This window comes from Lynx rufus, unplaced genomic scaffold (assembly GCF_022079265.1).
Source record: "Lynx rufus isolate CCGP_SWC_20201006 ecotype Redwood Valley unplaced genomic scaffold, mLynRuf1.p SCAF_3, whole genome shotgun sequence".
Lineage (NCBI taxonomy): Eukaryota > Metazoa > Chordata > Mammalia > Carnivora > Felidae > Lynx > Lynx rufus.
Genome location: NW_025814845.1, coordinates 94,081,504 through 94,098,744, shown reverse-complemented (window position 1 = coordinate 94,098,744; position 17,241 = coordinate 94,081,504).

Below are 17,241 nucleotides of genomic sequence, written 5' to 3'. Positions count from 1 at the left end.
CCTATCTCACTTCTGTGACCTCACCTGCTTACTAAACAGATAACTTAGGATGCAAAATGCTCCCCCACCCCCTCCACCAAGATCTGGCCTAGGCAAGACCAACATGTAAAAAGTCACGTACTCACTGTCCTACAGCATCTCAGGTGTCTAACTATGATTGGTCATTTTAAACCCTCTTAGGACAAAGACATTCACAATTTATAGGTTCCCGCCAAAACTAACGTCTTTATGTCACAATATAATTGGCTACCATGAAATGCTGTCGATTGTAATTGGTTAACCAAATAATGATGTATTCTGACTTGCTAAAATCCATATAAGCCCACTGCTGCCTTTGTTCAGGGCCATTCTCTGCACTTTTCTCCTTAAGATAAGGAGATCAGGTTTGGCCTGGCCGTGAATAAAATCTTGCCTTGCTTCTATTCGGCGTTCTGGTGGGTTTTTTTCAATATCACCCTGTTTCAGTCATGATCTCATGGTTCATGAGATTCAACCCTGTATCTGGTCTGTGCTGACAGTGCAGAGCCTGCTTGGGATTCTCTCTCTGCCCCTACCCCACTCATGCACACAAGTGCTCCCTGTCCCTCTCTCTCTCTCTCTAAGGAAAAAAAAAAAAAAAAAAAAGAAACAGCAATTCTAGTTTTATAGTTCAAAGACACAGACACAAATTACAACACATTGAATACACCTCAGATATTCATTGTACTTAGAAAACATAGAAGGAAATCAATTGGTATCTCCTAAAGTCTGATTGTTCTAAAGGCATGAATAGTTGAATTTCCAGGAACAGGAGCCATAATTTTTTACCTTTAAAAATAAATTAGCCTTAGGGGTGCCTGGGTGGTTCAGTTGGTTAAGCACCCGACTCTCAATTTCAGCTCAGGTTATGACCTCATGGTTCATGAGATGGAGCCCTGAGTAGGGCTCTGCCCTGACACTATGGAGTAGGCTTTGGATTCTCTTTCTGTCTCTCTCTGTCCATCCTCCCTCCCTCTCCCTCTCTCTCTCTCTCCCGCCTTCCTCCCTCTCAAAATAAATAAATAAACTTCAAATAAATAAAAAATAAAAATATATTCGCAAAACCCTTTGAGAAAATGGTGTTAAAACCACATTAGTTATTTGCATTGGAAAATTTGCTAAAACTGCTAAGCCAATTTATGAGTAACAGTGAAAAATGCCACAGCACCCTGAGAAATCATTCTTTTATCATTCAATGTACAGTTCAGGTATTTGACCTTACCAAAATCATGGATACCAGGATATCATGACCACCAGCTGCCAGATGTTTTCATCTGCACTGGAAAGAATGTGAGCTTCATGGTAATAGCTTTTGAATAACCTGTTCTTAAAAAATATATATTTTTTTTAGTTTTTGAGTTTATTTATTTATGAGAGATAGAGACAGCACGAGTGGGGGAGGGGCAGAGAGAGATAGGGACACACAACATCCTAAGGAGGCTCCAGGCTCTGAGCTATTAGCACAGCGCCTGAAGCAGGGCTCGAACTCACAAACCATTAGATCATGACCTGAGACAAAGTTGGATGCCTAACCAACTGAGACACCCAGGTGCCCCTGAACATGTTCTTGAGAACTTTATCTTGCAGAATCTGTTTTCTGAATCCTTGAATCTGCAAGTGAAATATTAATACAATCCCCCATGGCTGAACATTTCTTTGAATACATAAAATGAATAGAAATTTTTCTAAGTTCCTTCGATTTTCCCATAATATTTTTGAAACAACATTCAACTGGAATCTAAACCTCTAAATAAGGAAATATCTAGTGATGCAATGTTACGTGCTAGTATATTTTCTTAGGTCAAGTCACTATTGTTTTAGTTAACAGATGCCAAAATGTATTCCAATTTGAAAAAATATACAGTTAATGGCACCTGATACAATATGTTTTATCTTCCCATAAAAACACATGAAGACAACCAAAAACAGGATACTTCAATAATCATGAATTTTCTTCTGTCAATTAACTTGTCAAAAAATAATAACTGGCTTTAATATTTATGAGAATTTGTTGATTTGAATCACCAGGGGAAAGTATTTTGCAGAACAGAGCCATAAATGTTGTAGTTAAAATTGTATAGGGCCATGCTGCAGTTAGAGGCAGAAGGTAAAGTACTCTTAAAATATTTTCTAAACAAAGAATTAGTTTATCCCATATACTTGAACATAGGTCCTTGCATTTCTTTGTTGTTGCTATAGCGTAGTGATACCCAGAAGGGCTCTGAAAATATCTTAATAAATACCACTGTTTGAAATTTTATATAACCAATGGAAGTACTTGCTCTTTTCCTCCCAAGACTACATGTTGAAACTTCCACCAGCAACTTGAGAAATTACACTTTCCTCCAATTCAGATTGAAAATGCCAAGAGACTAAATCAGTTGTCAATTGAAAGCAGTGGCATTTCTTTATTCTTAGGTCAGTCAAGGTTCATGAATAATATCTGAAAATTGCAAATCAGTAAAAATGGAGTTAAGAAAAATGTGTAAAAAAGGAATATTTGTCTTTATAATGTGTGTATGTCTCTATTGGCCTCAACATCATTTAGAGGAAGTATCCTACAGTGGCCTAAAATGTAAGTTTTGGAGATAATGCAGCTGAGATCAAAGTTTGAGTCTCTCTCCAACTGATGAGAGATTTGGTTTGCTAAACCTCAATTTTGTCATCTATATAATGAAAATATTTTCAATTAATACCATACAAGAAATAAATGGAATTAGTGCAAAACATTTAGTTCAATTCACATAGTTAGAAAATGGTAAATGTTAGCTATTATCACTATTAATAATAACAGAATCATAACAAAATTCCAACTTATAATATTGAAATTCATTTAGGGTTTGACAGGAATTTTCAGTTGTAAAATTATGATCTACATACCAAACAGCTTTCTTTTCCCCTCTGATACATTTCTCAATCATTGGACCCTACTCTTCAGTTAAGAAACATTTCAAGTTCTTTCAAAGATTATGTGTTTGTAGCAAAAAATAAATTTTCCATTAAATCAAAGTTTTAAAATATGTAATTTAAATTAAACATTTTTCCTTCTCTGGAATTTGGAAGTGTGTATCATAAATTCTCAATATGATTAAAAATAAGCCACAATAATAAGACCTAGGAACTAGACAGAAGGAAAACCATTCACCATAGAGGTTAGTACAGGAAAGAAGACAGAAAAGCATGAGCAGTAGACAAGAAGGTAGTTTTTCATATGTCTGAGCCTTAGGGGAAAAGTTTGTGAAATTTCTGTTTTGTTCAAAGGACAGAATCATGTCTCATATCCTTTGAAAATATCTGAAATAAACATCTGATATTTTTTAAAGTTATGATATACTTAGCTAATACAATAATAGCAGAGTATGTTGCTCACAAACTCCTGTATTTCAGGTTCTGCCATTCTCCATTCCAAAAAGGACTCAGCTATCTTTCATATAAATTTCCACCGAGGCATTAAAAAATCCTATCAGCACATCATCATAAATCTGCCTGTAAAAAAGCAGCAGGAGGGTTCCTGGTAGGCTCAATCAGTTAAGTGGCCAACTCTTGATTTCAGCTCAGGTAGTGATCTCACAGTTCATGAGTTCAAGCCCTGCCTTGCCTCAGGCTCTGTGCTGACAGCTTGGAGCCTGCTTCAGATTCTCTCTCTCCCTCTCTCTCTCTCTCTCTCTCTCTCTCTGCCCCTCCCCCACTGCGAGCTCTCACTAGCTCTCGCTCACTCTCTCTCAAAATAAATAAACTTGGAAAAAAGAAAAGAAAGCAGCAGGACTTCAGAAAAATTTGCTTATCCACTCTTCTATCCTGAAACATCATCGTTAATGAGGATATGACTTATCCTTCATCCTACATTTAAAAAATAAATTGTAAATTTCACTATCACAAAAAAAGAGACAAAGAGGAAGGAAGGAGAAAGATTTGGCAAAACTGAAGAAATAGCATTTGCCTATTTAGTTAAATATTATTCACTAAATTATATAATCTTAAAATAGATAATATATTCTTTTTAAGGTGGCAAATAAAAATACCAAAATGTAGATTTACATTGTACACAGAGTTGGATCTTGTGTTTACTAACTACAATAGTAGGAAAGTTAAACTCCCTGAACTTCATTTGTCTCATAACTAAAAAAGTTTATATATACTTGCAAAGTTTTCTGTAAGAATTAAATTGTATAGCAAATGAAAATTATAGGTGGCCAATGAACTGTAGCTATAATCTAGAATTCTACAATCACAGGTATTGATCATAAATAGTTTTAATGTCTTTCTAAACAAACAAAATGGTTTCTTATTGAATTTCCATGCTTCCCTAAAAGATTGATTACCAAAATATTGTACCATTACAGTTATTTTTGTTACTGAAAATGAGAGTTTGTTTTCATAACTTCTTCCCTCCATTAGATACAATAACTTTATAAATGTTTCATTATTATTTACATAATCCAGTGATTTAGTATGCATCCAGAATTTTCTATACTGCTGATTAGGAAACTAAGAAACAGAGATTTAATATGAGAGTTTTGTTTTCTTCTGCCAAAATTATTCCCAGATCTCAAGTTAAATGGGTAAGAAGAAATATTACTTGTTCATCTCACTAGAAAAGCATTCAATGAAGATAGTAATGTGCCATTGATTTGGAAATATATAATAATAAACATTTTAGGTGAGGGTCTGAAAGGGAAGAAAAAAAAATAAAATTCTAAAATAGCCCCAAATCAATTCTACGTCAATCAATCAAAGGCTGAAGAAAACTGTTCCCTGTACTGCAGAAGAGACAATTTGAAGATTAGAAAAACAAAACAAAAAAATAAATAAATAAATAAAAATCTTTAGAAGTATACTCTAGAAAAAAAGACAATTAAATAAAAGAAGGTAATGATTAGACACTGCTATAAAGCCTAAAGAGGCAAAGGTAGATCAAACAAACCTTCAAAGGGAGAGTATAAAATATAGATATGTTTATAAAATAAAAATATAAATATATTTTTGTTAGAACAATTAATTATATTGTTCTATCCTACTTCCTTTATTGATTTCCCTGTAGCTTGTTCTCATTCCTTAATGAATTTAAGTTTCTTTCTCTTAGGAAAAGCAAGAAAAGAAAACACAGATACCAGTTTAGAGGGTACTACAAGGATTTTGATTCTGGGACAAGATGAACTAGATGCATTTCTCTCTATTCCTCCAGTATCCTACAGATACTAACCCTAAATGTTATATATAAAGCAAACATAAGAAGGCTTTAAAAGGTGGCAAGAAGAAAGAAGACTAGCTAGGGAACTCAGCATTGAGGAGCAACATGGTTGTAAGTCTTCTCAGTTTTCTGTTTACCTGATAAGCCCAGACTTGATGCTAGAGAAGCCAATATCCTGAAAAATCCCAGAAAAAAAAATAATAATAATTCAAGAAAAGGCTCTCTATTTATTTTTTAAAGGAACCTTCATATTGTTTCCATTGCAGCTTATCTAGTAATCCTACTTCTGGGTATTTATCCAAAAAAACTGAAATCAGGATTTTGAAGAGAGATTTACATTCCCAAGTCCACTGCAGCACTATTCACAAGAGCCAAGATGTGTAAATAACCTAAATGTTCACTGACAGATGAATGGATAAATAAAATGATATTTATATTTATATAAATATCATTCTGACTTCAAAAGAGACAAATTTTGCAATATGCAACAACATGCATGTATCTGGAATACACTATTCCAAGTGAAATAAACTTGTCACAGAAAGGCAAACATTTCATCATTTCCCTTATATGAGTTGTCTCAAACAGTCAAACACATAAAACAGACAGTGGTATAGTGGTTGCCAGGAGTGGGGCAGGAGAGGCGGGGATGGGGAATTGGTAATGGGCATAAACTTTGAGTTAAACAAGATGAGTAAGTTCTGGAGATCTACACTGGCATTGTAACTATATTGCACACTTAAAATTTTGTTAAGAGGACAGATTAAAAAAAAAAAAAGAGGGGCACCTGGGTGGCTCAATCAGTTAACGTGTCCAACTCTTTTTTTTTTTTTTAATTTTTTTTCAACGTTTTTTATTTATTTTTGGGACAGAGAGAGACAGAGCATGAACGGGGGAGGGGCAGAGAGAGAGGGAGACACAGAATCAGAAACAGGCTCCAGGCTCCGAGCCATCAGCCCAGAGCCTGACATGGGGCTCGAACTCACAGACCACGAGATCGTGACCTGGCTGAAGTCGGACGCTTAACCGACTGCGCCACCCAGGCGCCCCAGGGTGTCCAACTCTTGATTTCAGCTCAGGTTATAATTTCAGAGTCATGAGACTGGGCCCCACATTGGGATCCACATTGAGAATGGAGCCTGCTTACGATTCTCTGATTCTCTCTCTCCTTCCCTCTCTGCCTTCCCTCCTCCCAACCTCCCTCCCTTCTTCTCTCAAAAAAAAAAAAAAAAAAAAAAAAAGAGGGCAGATTTCATGTTAAGTGGTCTTGCCACAACAAATTTTTTAATTAAGTATAAAATTTAAAGAGCTAAAGAAAATTCTTCTCTCTATAGAAAAGGACCAGGAAAAGGTAAATTAGCAAGACAAAAATCTTTTAAATTATCATCCTACTTCAACCACGTATCTTAGAGAAAAGAGTGACCTCACTCACCTTCAATGAAGTCGGCTGAAGCCTTTCAGCAAAGGTCCCTACTGAGGTGATGATAAAAGTCAGAAAAACCCAGCTGGATACCTGAGACTTCAATTCCATCAGGCAGGAAAGAGGCTACCCCACACAGTGCTGATGGCGGCCATATGGAAGCAGGAACAAGGTGTCCTTCTTCTCCAAGCCAGGATGGTATGAATGGAGAATAGCGGAGAGTTTGAAGTTCAATCCCACCCATCAGTATTTAGACTTCCTACCAATTTCCTCCTGAAATGCCAACAGAAGCTGAGTGGGAAACTTTGACTTTTATTCCCACAAAATAGTGATGAAGCACCATCTTCTTTACCCTATCAGAGTAGTGCCAGTAAAGACTTACTGAAACAGAAGATTTAAATAAGATCCAGAGCCTCACAACAAAGTACCTCAAATATTCAGTGTATGATTGAAAAGCACTGGGTTGTTTTTGGTTTTTGTTTTTGTTTTGTTTTTTGTTTTTTTGCTTGTTTGTTTGTTTTTGAGAGAGAGGGCATGCCAGTTAGGGAGAGAGGCAGAGGAAGAGAGAGAGGGAATCCCAAGGAGGCTCCACACTTAGCACTACGCTCAACACAGGAGCTAGATCCTAGGGTCCTGGGATCATGACCTGAGCCAAAACCAAGAATAAGATGCTCAATCAACTAAGCCACCCATGCACAATGAAAAGCACTCATCTTAACAAGAATCAGGAAACCTTGTCTTGAATGATTAAAGATAATAAATAACAATGAGGTGACAGAAATGTTGGACATTAAACCGGCCATCTTAAAAATAATCCACCAGGCCATTTTGAATACACTTATATTAAAAAAATAAAGTCCCCACAATTAAATAGAATATTTCAGCAAAAGGAAAAAGATCTAAAAAAGAGCCAAGTAGAAATCTAGAAGTAAAAAATACAATGCCTCCACCTCCCCCCCCCAAAAAAAATTCACAGGATAGGCTCAACAGTAGGATGAAGATTACAGAGGAAAGAATCATTAAACTTGAAAGCAGAACAGTAGCAATTATACAATATTAACAACACAAAGACAGAAATCTGAGAATAAATGAGTAGGGCTTCAGGACCTGTGAGTCTATATATAACAAAAGCTCTAACATTTGTAACAACAAAGCCCCAGAAGGAAAACGATTAAGAATATGAGGCTCAGAAAGGATTTGAAGTAAAAATGACTATTTACCAAATTTGGCAAAAGACATAAACCTACAGGTTAAAGAAGCTGAAGGAATCCAAAGCAAGATAAACAAAAAGAAATTCATGCTAAGATACAATAATGAAATAAGGAAGTCTTTACATATCCTGAAAACGTCAAAAGAAACATAAGGTAATACTATAAAATAATTCTATATATATAAATTTGACAACTTAAATGAAATGGAAGACTTAATATAGTAGATACTTCTCCCCTAAATGACATATTTTGACACAATTTCAATAAAAATTTCAGCGTATTTCCATATACTAGCAAGTTTACTCTAAATTTATATGAAACACAGGAACTAAAATAGCTAAACAATTTTTTAAAAGAATAAAGCAGAAGTAATCTTTAAATCTAATTTCAAAACTTATTACATAGCTACAGTAAGCAAGACTATGGTATTATCAAAGGGATTGATGCATGAAATTAATAAAAGAGACTAGAGAGAACTCTGACCTTGGAATACTACTTAGCAATAAAAAGGATCAAACTTATTAAAACATACAGTTTATATAGACCTCAAAGTTACAATGCTCAGTTTGTTCACTTAAGACCAATCTGCAAAGTTCACATACTGTCTAGGGATGGAAACCACATTCATAATTGTGAATGGCTAGGTATGATGAGTGTGACTATAAAGGATTAGCACAAAAGATCTTTGTGGTAATGGAATAGTTCTGTGTCTGCTAATATATAGCTCTTCTGAATATTTATATAGACATGTGATAAAATTGCACAGAACTATACACACATATGTACCAATGACAATTTCCTGGTTTTGACGTACTATGGTTATGTCAGATGTAACCAGTGAGGGAAATTGTGAGGGTACATGTACATAAGATCTCTTTGTACTATTGTTGCAATTTCCTAGTATCTATAACTTTTTCAGAATAAAAACTAGGAAATTTTCCCCTCACAAACCACTGAGCTTTTTTCAATTATTTAAGTAAAAGTTTTGAAATTTCTGAATTTTTCTAAGAGAAATACATTTTCTTCACTGAAGGCTAAATACCAACACAAACATTTTTCTATTCTATAACGTAATATGACTTACTACTCTCCAATCAGAATTTAAAACTGTGAGTTAAGAACCAAGGTTCTGCATTTGTTTTGAATTAAGAAGGAAACACTGACATTATTTTTCTTAGTCAACCTTACACACTGGTAAAGACTTTAGGGATTCGTGCCTTAAATACAAATTTCACAAAAGAAGACACCTAGGGTGAGAAAACAGTTACTGTTTTCTTTTTAAATTTATTTTGATACCAGATGGTACTCCAATCATTTTAAATTTATTGAGATTTATTTTATGGCCAAGCATTTGTAGAGAATGTCCATTTTGTATTTGTATGGTTCTATAATTACCAATTAGGTCAAGGTAGTTGATAATGTTGTCCAGGTTATCTATGTATTCATTATTGCTTTATTTATAATTTATAAATAAATTTATAATTTATGGAAAAATATATTTATTTATATCCTATTGTCTAATTTTTCTCTCAATTGTTGAGATGTTAATTTTTTTAACATGATTTTTGAATGGCTATTGTTCCCTTTAACTATGCTAATTTTTGTTTCTTGTAATTTTAAGGTCTATTAGTAGGAAAACTTATGTTATAATTGTTTGTCTCCCTAAAGAATTAACTCTCTCATTATAATGAAGTGTTCCTCTTAATCTGGTAATAACTTTTCTCTTGACATCTATATCATATTAATAGAGCCATGCCTGCCTTTTCATGCTTTCCATGTTTATGGCAAATTATGTTCCCATCTATTTACTTTCAAACTATCTGAAGGTTTCCACCTAAAGTGCATATTTTGTAGAGAGCTGAGCTTATAACTGAGTCTTACTTTTTTATATGCCAACAATATCTGACTTTTCATTAGAATGTTTACTCCATTAACACAATACATTTATTGATATGTTTAGATTCATGTTTACTACTTAAGAAAATTTATTTTCATATTACCCACTTTGCATTTTGTTCCTTTACTCTTGCTTTCCTGGTTTTTTTTTTGGTTTTTGGTTTTTTTTTTGGATTATTTTTAAGCAATTATTTGAATAGTTTATCATTGTTTTAATCAATATGCTAATTCATGATAAACTAGAGTAAGTCAAACAACTATCTATCAGGCACCACTAATTTCAAATAGGATTAAGTTTACTCATTCATTCTTTTGGAAAGCATTTCATATGTTTTCATATTCCTGGGAATAATTGATATGATTTTTTCATTTCATTGTAGCATAAATTTAATTCAAATTCCCATTAAGTTTCCCCTTTCTAATATCATGTCACGTGTCTGCCAGTCAAATACTTGATTTTTTGGCAAAAGCTGTATAAGTGAACATTTTGGGCACTGGCTCCACACCAACTGGATTCAAATTCTGGCTCTATAATTAACTAGCTTTATTGTATGTTGTTACTTCATCACATTTTTTGGTCTCGGTTTCCTTCTCAGATTTACAGACCAGAGTATAGTTGCAGAAAACATAATCCATTCAAGATTTAAGAAAAAGAAAAAAGATTTAAGAAGAAAGCAACTTATGATAGGGTTTTAAGTGACATAAAGAAGTGTTCAGGAACTGGAGAGCTTAGTTTGGCCTATCAGGAAAGCCCTTGAAGACACACTGTGAAGCTAGCTTGGTAAGGGAGCTAGCCATTGTGGCTAGCTTGGCAACATTCAATCTAGGGACTATGTAGACACTAGAGCCATTGTAACAGAGCTTTCAAAGAAGAAAATTTAAATATCTTGCTTAACAGTTTCAAGAGAGCCATGCAGCTGCCACTTTTAAGTGGTCACTTTTAACTTCCAGGTTTCACATGGTTATGTGTATTTGGTATAAGCTGTGTTACATACAAAGTCTAACTGCAAGGAAATCTTTATAATTTATACTTCACATTTTCAGCCTTTCATTTATAGTAATTCAAGCTAAAATAAAGTGATAAAGAGGAATTAAGAGAGTCAATTTGCCGTATCTCTTTCCTCTGTAAACTGGCCATAATAACTACTAATTACCTCCTACAGTTGTTTAATGACATTAAATACCCTAATGTAGGTAACATACATGGTACATTGCCCAGCACATTGTTGTTGATGCGGGGGCAGGGGGAGTCTTTTCCTTTTAAATTCAAGAGATGGTATGTTTCTTATTCTTGCTTGGGTTGCACATAATTTTCAAAGACAAAAAATAGTTTTATTCTTAAAACTATAAAGATATATTAAAGCCTAAGATAAAGATTATACTTTTAAAAATCAAGTAGATTCATTGTAGGCTTAATTTCTTTGATAGAAACATCATTTATCTATATAGCTTTACTCTGGGAACCCTTTGGTAGAAATTCTCATCTTATTACAGAGATTAAGAATGAAATATTATGAGTCCTAATCCAATACTTTGACAAGAGCTAAGAGCTACAGAAAGTAATAAATAATTGTCATTTTTATGATATCATTGTAGGATCAGGATTCACTGAAATATATAGTTGTAGGATGCAGAGTGTTCTCATTAATAGTCAAAACTAATTGACTATTAATGTATTAATAAATGTAGCTTTTGTTTGGTCTTGAATGGCAGGGGCAGCTCTCAATTCTATGTGATCAAGTGTACATTTTGTATCTGATTTTAAATAGACTGTAAAACACTGTAAAATATCAAATTAGTTTTAATCTTTTGTATGTAGAAGTTAATGTATACAATATTACATCTTAAGGTATCACTGAAATCATACTTATATTCCATAAGACATGAATTTTGATAAAAAAAACATAAATAGAAATGAAACCATAAACTTTATCTACACACTATTTAACCAAAGTGATTTATGATGGCAGATTTCTCTATTGTATAAATATTCTCCAAGGCATTAGCTATTAATTCAGTAGTTTATTTCATTAAAACAAATATATTCAATTCAAATCAGCTTTATTTACTAAGTAAAAGAAAAGAAAGTTCTTAATTTCATGGGCTCAGAATTTCAATTGTATAATATAATATAGTTGTGAAAAAAGAACTGGAATTCTTAAGTTTTTACCCCTACCCATACTAACATGATAGCTCAATTACTAAACTGGCCATATAACTTTATTGATGAAAATATATACATAAGTATCCACTAAAATTTCAATTAACTTTAACAGTATACAGGTGAATTTAAGCAGTTTGCAAAACTTCAATGTATCAACTCCTTGACTAAAAGGAAATTTTGAAGGTAGAAAATATGACATTTGGGGCTAGATACTCAAAGCGATCCTTGTGCTACAAATTATGCACAAAATGGTCCTTGTATTTTTAGGCTCACAGGAAAGAAGAGAAATCTCCATGGGTCCAATAAGAAGTGGTCGGAGAATATTGAGCAAGAAGTACATATAAGAGGGAGGGCTGCTCTAAAGATGCTGCTGGCAGCAAGTAGAGGAGCTATATATCAAACATCGCATAGGACCTCACAAAGAAGCAAGAGCAAATCTCCTGAGGAAGAGAGAGTCTCATCAACTTAGGCCTCCAGATTTCCCAGAGTTTGAGATTTGCTGGGCTCAATATCAAGAATCAGCTCACATACAATCAAGCAAAATGTCATGATGAGAATTAGGCCAACAAAAAACATATTTAGACTACTCAATACTTTGGATATTAAAGTTTTCTAAATGTGTATGTATATATATTCCTATAAGTAGATGCTTAAAGTACAAAGAATCAGATTACAAAAATGAGTAATCAATAGGCCTATTTGAAAAAGAGACAAATAGAAGGTTTTTAAGTAAATATATGTAACTATTGAAAAAACACTCAAAATATGGATTAAAGAGCAAAGTAGATATAGCTGAAAGAGGACAATTCAATTGAAAGAAAATTCTGATGAATTTACTCAAAGCGGAACTAGACAAAGATATTAAAAAAAAAAAGAAAAGGTTTAAAAGTACAGACAATAAGTTCTAACATATATCTAGGTAGAGACTTGAAACTTGATTGAAAGAAAGTATTTGAAAGGTAAAGAATAAAATTATTCAGAACCGATGAAAGACCTAAATGCATAGGTACAAGAAACACAATACATATCAAATGATTAAAAGAAATACACACAAATCATGAATTCAAAGAAGATGAATCAAAAAAATTGTAATACAACATCTAAAAGGGTATCTTAAAGCCAGAAAAAGATAATTTCTTTAAAAGAACAGTAATTAATCATTAGGCAGACTTATTAATTTTAAATAAGGTTAAAAGGCATTGAAATATAATATTTAAAATGCTGACAGGTTAAAGTATTAAAAATTTAGAATTCTGAATCCCCACACCTACCAAGAATGTGAATGAAATAAAATACTTTGAAATAAAGAAAAATGATAGTAGGGGCACCTGGGTGGCTTAGTCAATTCTTGATGTCAACTGAGGTCATTACCTCATGGTTTCTGAGACTGAACTCCAGTGGGGCTTCATACTCAGAGTGCAGAGCCTGCTTGGGATTCTCTCTCTCCTCTCTCTGCTCCTCCCCTACTTGCATGTGTGCTATCTCTCAAAATAAATAACATTTAAAAAAGAAAAAAATGGATAGAAAAGAAAAGAAAAGAAAAGAAAAAAGAAAAGAAAAGAAAAGAAAAGAAAAGAAAAGAAAAGAAAAGTTATAGTATACCAAAAATAGACCTAAATTAAAGGGAGTACTAAAAATATATACTTCAGGAAGAAGGAAATGATGCCAGTAGGGAGAAAAAGTTAATAAACAGAAGTAAGTCTAACTAAACATTCTCTGTATAAAAATAATAATAATTATTTTGGGGGAGTTAAAGATAAAAAATCTTAAAACCAAAAGGGCATAAAATTTCATAAGGAATGAAAATAAGGTAGAAGGCTCCAAGGTCCTTATTATTTTTCAGAAAGGTATTAAAATATATATTCTCCACTTTCGTAAATGTAACTTCCAAATAATAGCCTACATAAAGAAAGACATATTAAGTTCTGTTTCCAAAGAAATAGAAAGACATAGAATACAAAGAATAGAATGAAAGGTATAAATGTAAAAAACAAATCTAAATTTTTTTGTCAAGGCTAGAAAGTCAATGGAAACATAGTGAAACGGAACAGTGGCAAAATGCCAAAGTGGATTTCAATGGACAAATAATCTTAGATAAATTTTCATAAAAAAGAAAAAGGTTTTCAAATTGGAATTTTAAAATTAGGGGTTTGATGTTTATGGGATGTTGCTAAAATAAGGAAAAGAAAACACTGGAAGAAAAAAAATGAAAGAACACATATAGGAAAATACTAACAACAGTAAAGTTGATATTAACACTGCTAATGTTATATAACATAACATCAAGAAAAAGTAGCTTTAAGCACATAATGATTAAAGATTCACCTCATCAAGAAAATAGAACTATTTAAACTTGTATTTCTTAGTAAAATAGTCTTATGATATACATAATAATATGCAAAACAGGGAGAAATGGACAAATTCACCATTTAATAGAAAATTTTAACAGGATCTTTTCAATTAATGAAAAATGAAGATAAAAAAAATTAGGAAAGTAAGAAACACATGGTAAGGAAATGAGCAATTATGATTTGTTGGACCTAAAGAACCTTGCACCTAACAATGAGAGAAAAAAAACGTTGTAGCACACATGGGCCATTTATAAAAACTCACTCCAAACTTGGCACTAAAACCAGTCTATAAATGTTCAAAAATCATTATCACACAGAACACTTACTCTACTTGCAATACAATTAAATTAGAAGTCAATAATGACAATATAAGCAAAGAAAACAACTTTCCACTTTGAATTTTAAAAACATATTTGTAACTACCTCTAGTTTCAAAAAGACATTAAAACAAAACAAAGCTATACATTGAAACTTGTAAGTTCAAGTAAAATAGTAAGAAGGGGAATTTATAGCTTAAAAACTATATATTAGAGAACAGAGATGCTAAAGCTAAATAAGCTAATGATCTATTTAAGTGGTTTTAAAGAATGCTAGAATAAACCCAAAGAAAGTGATGATAAAGTAAAGGTACTTTCTATTATCAGTGATAAACAAAGATAAAATAGAAGTCTGAAAAAGCAAAATCAGTTTTCTAAGATAATAATTAAACAGCTGAATTTCTGATGTTTAATAAAATATGAGCAAGCTAGAAGAAACAAAAAAAATAGCCTAACTATAGACAAAGCAGGTATTAGTCAACTGAAATTGAGTTATGTTGTAATAACAAGTAATATTAAATCTCACTAGCTTGCTACAGCAAAGAATCATTATTGTTTTGGTTAAATTCCTCATAGTAAACTATGTTTATTAATTCTAAACCCTTTTGTTCTGGAACTTGCTAGTTTTATAGCTATGGAATTAAAAAGTGTTGTGATCTCCTGCTAGCTCTTAAAATTGTTTGTCACACATTATATATTTTCTTCTTCAACTGACCAAAGTAGATCACAAGGCCAACCCTGTTGTCAACTAGGCCAGGAAATATATATCATATCGTATCATATCATATAATTAATATAATATAATGGAAGGTAAGGTAAGTTAGCATTTCTATATCCATTATAATATATATGGAAAGTCATTCCTCCAGGGAATGGTTGTATAAAGAGGAAACTGGTAGGAAATAGTAGCAAATATTTTGAACAATTATTACCAGCTAACAAAATAGATAATATTATGAAAAATTATATGAAAAGTAATTTTAAAATATAGGTGAAATATATGTATTCTGATAATATGTAATTTAACAAAACTGATTAGGTGAGAAATAAGTCAGGCTTTTTATATGTGATATCATAGCCTAGCTTCAAAAATGAGGTTTTTATTTTGTTCTCCCCTATGAGCAAGTTTCTGTTCCATACAATAGTGCCTTTTATTCTTCTGTTTAATCTATGATTTAGCTCCCTGCTCAGATACCTACACTGGGATTCATAAAAAAGAAAAAAAAAAAAAAAGCCCATTTTCTGTTGGTGTTTCCTAAATGCCTATTCCTCAAAGGCTACGAAAACAACAGTAACATAAAGGTAAAAAAACATTTAAAAAGAAGTTAACTGATGGAGGTTAAGGGCAGTCCCAAGGGATGGTCTTGTTTGACTTGAATGCAAGTACACAAAAAGAAATTATCTAGGAAGCAATTGGAAGAGTATCACTAGCTGAGAGATAAGAATGAGTAAGAGAAGTTTTAGAAGGATAGGAGTGGCACTTTTTAGAAATGTTAAATTAAGATAAGCAATAAGGAATGTGTTTAAGATGAAATATTGAGGGGAGTTTTGTTAATTTTTTTTATGTTTATTTATTTTTGAGAGAGACAGAGAGACAGAGCATGAGTGAGGGAGACGCAGAAAGGGAGACAGAATCCGAAGCAGGCTCCAGGCTCTGAGCTGTCAGCACAGAGCCAGACATGGGGCTTAAACCCACAAACCATGAGATCATGATCTAAGCCACAGTGAGATACTTAACCAACTGAGCCACCCAGGCACTCCAAAATATTAAGGTTTTGATTGTTGATAATCTATTTTACTTGGATTAATAACAAAACTACTATAGGACAATGATCAAATAATTAGATTCATCAACTAAAATTTTAAAAAATGAACAATATTTTCTAATGCATGGCTTTATAGTGAGCATGTTATTTAAGCTCCCATGTACTCTGTCTCTACCTGTTAAGTGGGGCAAAAAAATCATAGTAATAAACTAATAATTAGTTGAAATTATAGGATACACTATTGCCATTCTGATTGACTTTTACACGTTTGAGAAAAAAGAAGTTAAGCTATATTTTAGATAAAACACACTCCAGATACAGCCATGGAAGCATAAAAGAATCATGCATTCTAAGTTCACAGAAAATCACCATTTATGTAGAGAGGAGTATAGAGATGGTCACAGTATTGCCTTCAATAGCTTACAGATAAGCTTTATTTTCTCCCCTCGCATTACCAAAAAATGGGAAACGAGAATGAACATCATCTTTTTTCCCCATTTTTCCTATTCAGGAAGATCTTTTTAAGACAAAGATTAGACACAATTGACTTTTTGTCAAGTCTTTTCATGTCAAAGAACCTGTTAGGGAGACCACCAGGTTTTAAAACAATAGGTGTATGTGCACAGGCTCACTTATTTCACCCTTCCCATGAGGAATGGCAAATACTCCTTAAATAAACTGAGTGTCATTGTTAAAAGAACACATATATTTATTTTCTCAAAGACACGGAATTATTAAAGGAGAAATTATCTTACAGAAGAAGATACTGAGTTGAGTAAGATTTGGTTTGGTTTAATTTGGGAAATGACAGTATCACAAGGTCCTGTATCCTATTGTTAATAAATGTCTCAGCTCTCCAGACTTAAAAGTCATGAATACTATTTGTTATCTTTCTCACATGTGTTTT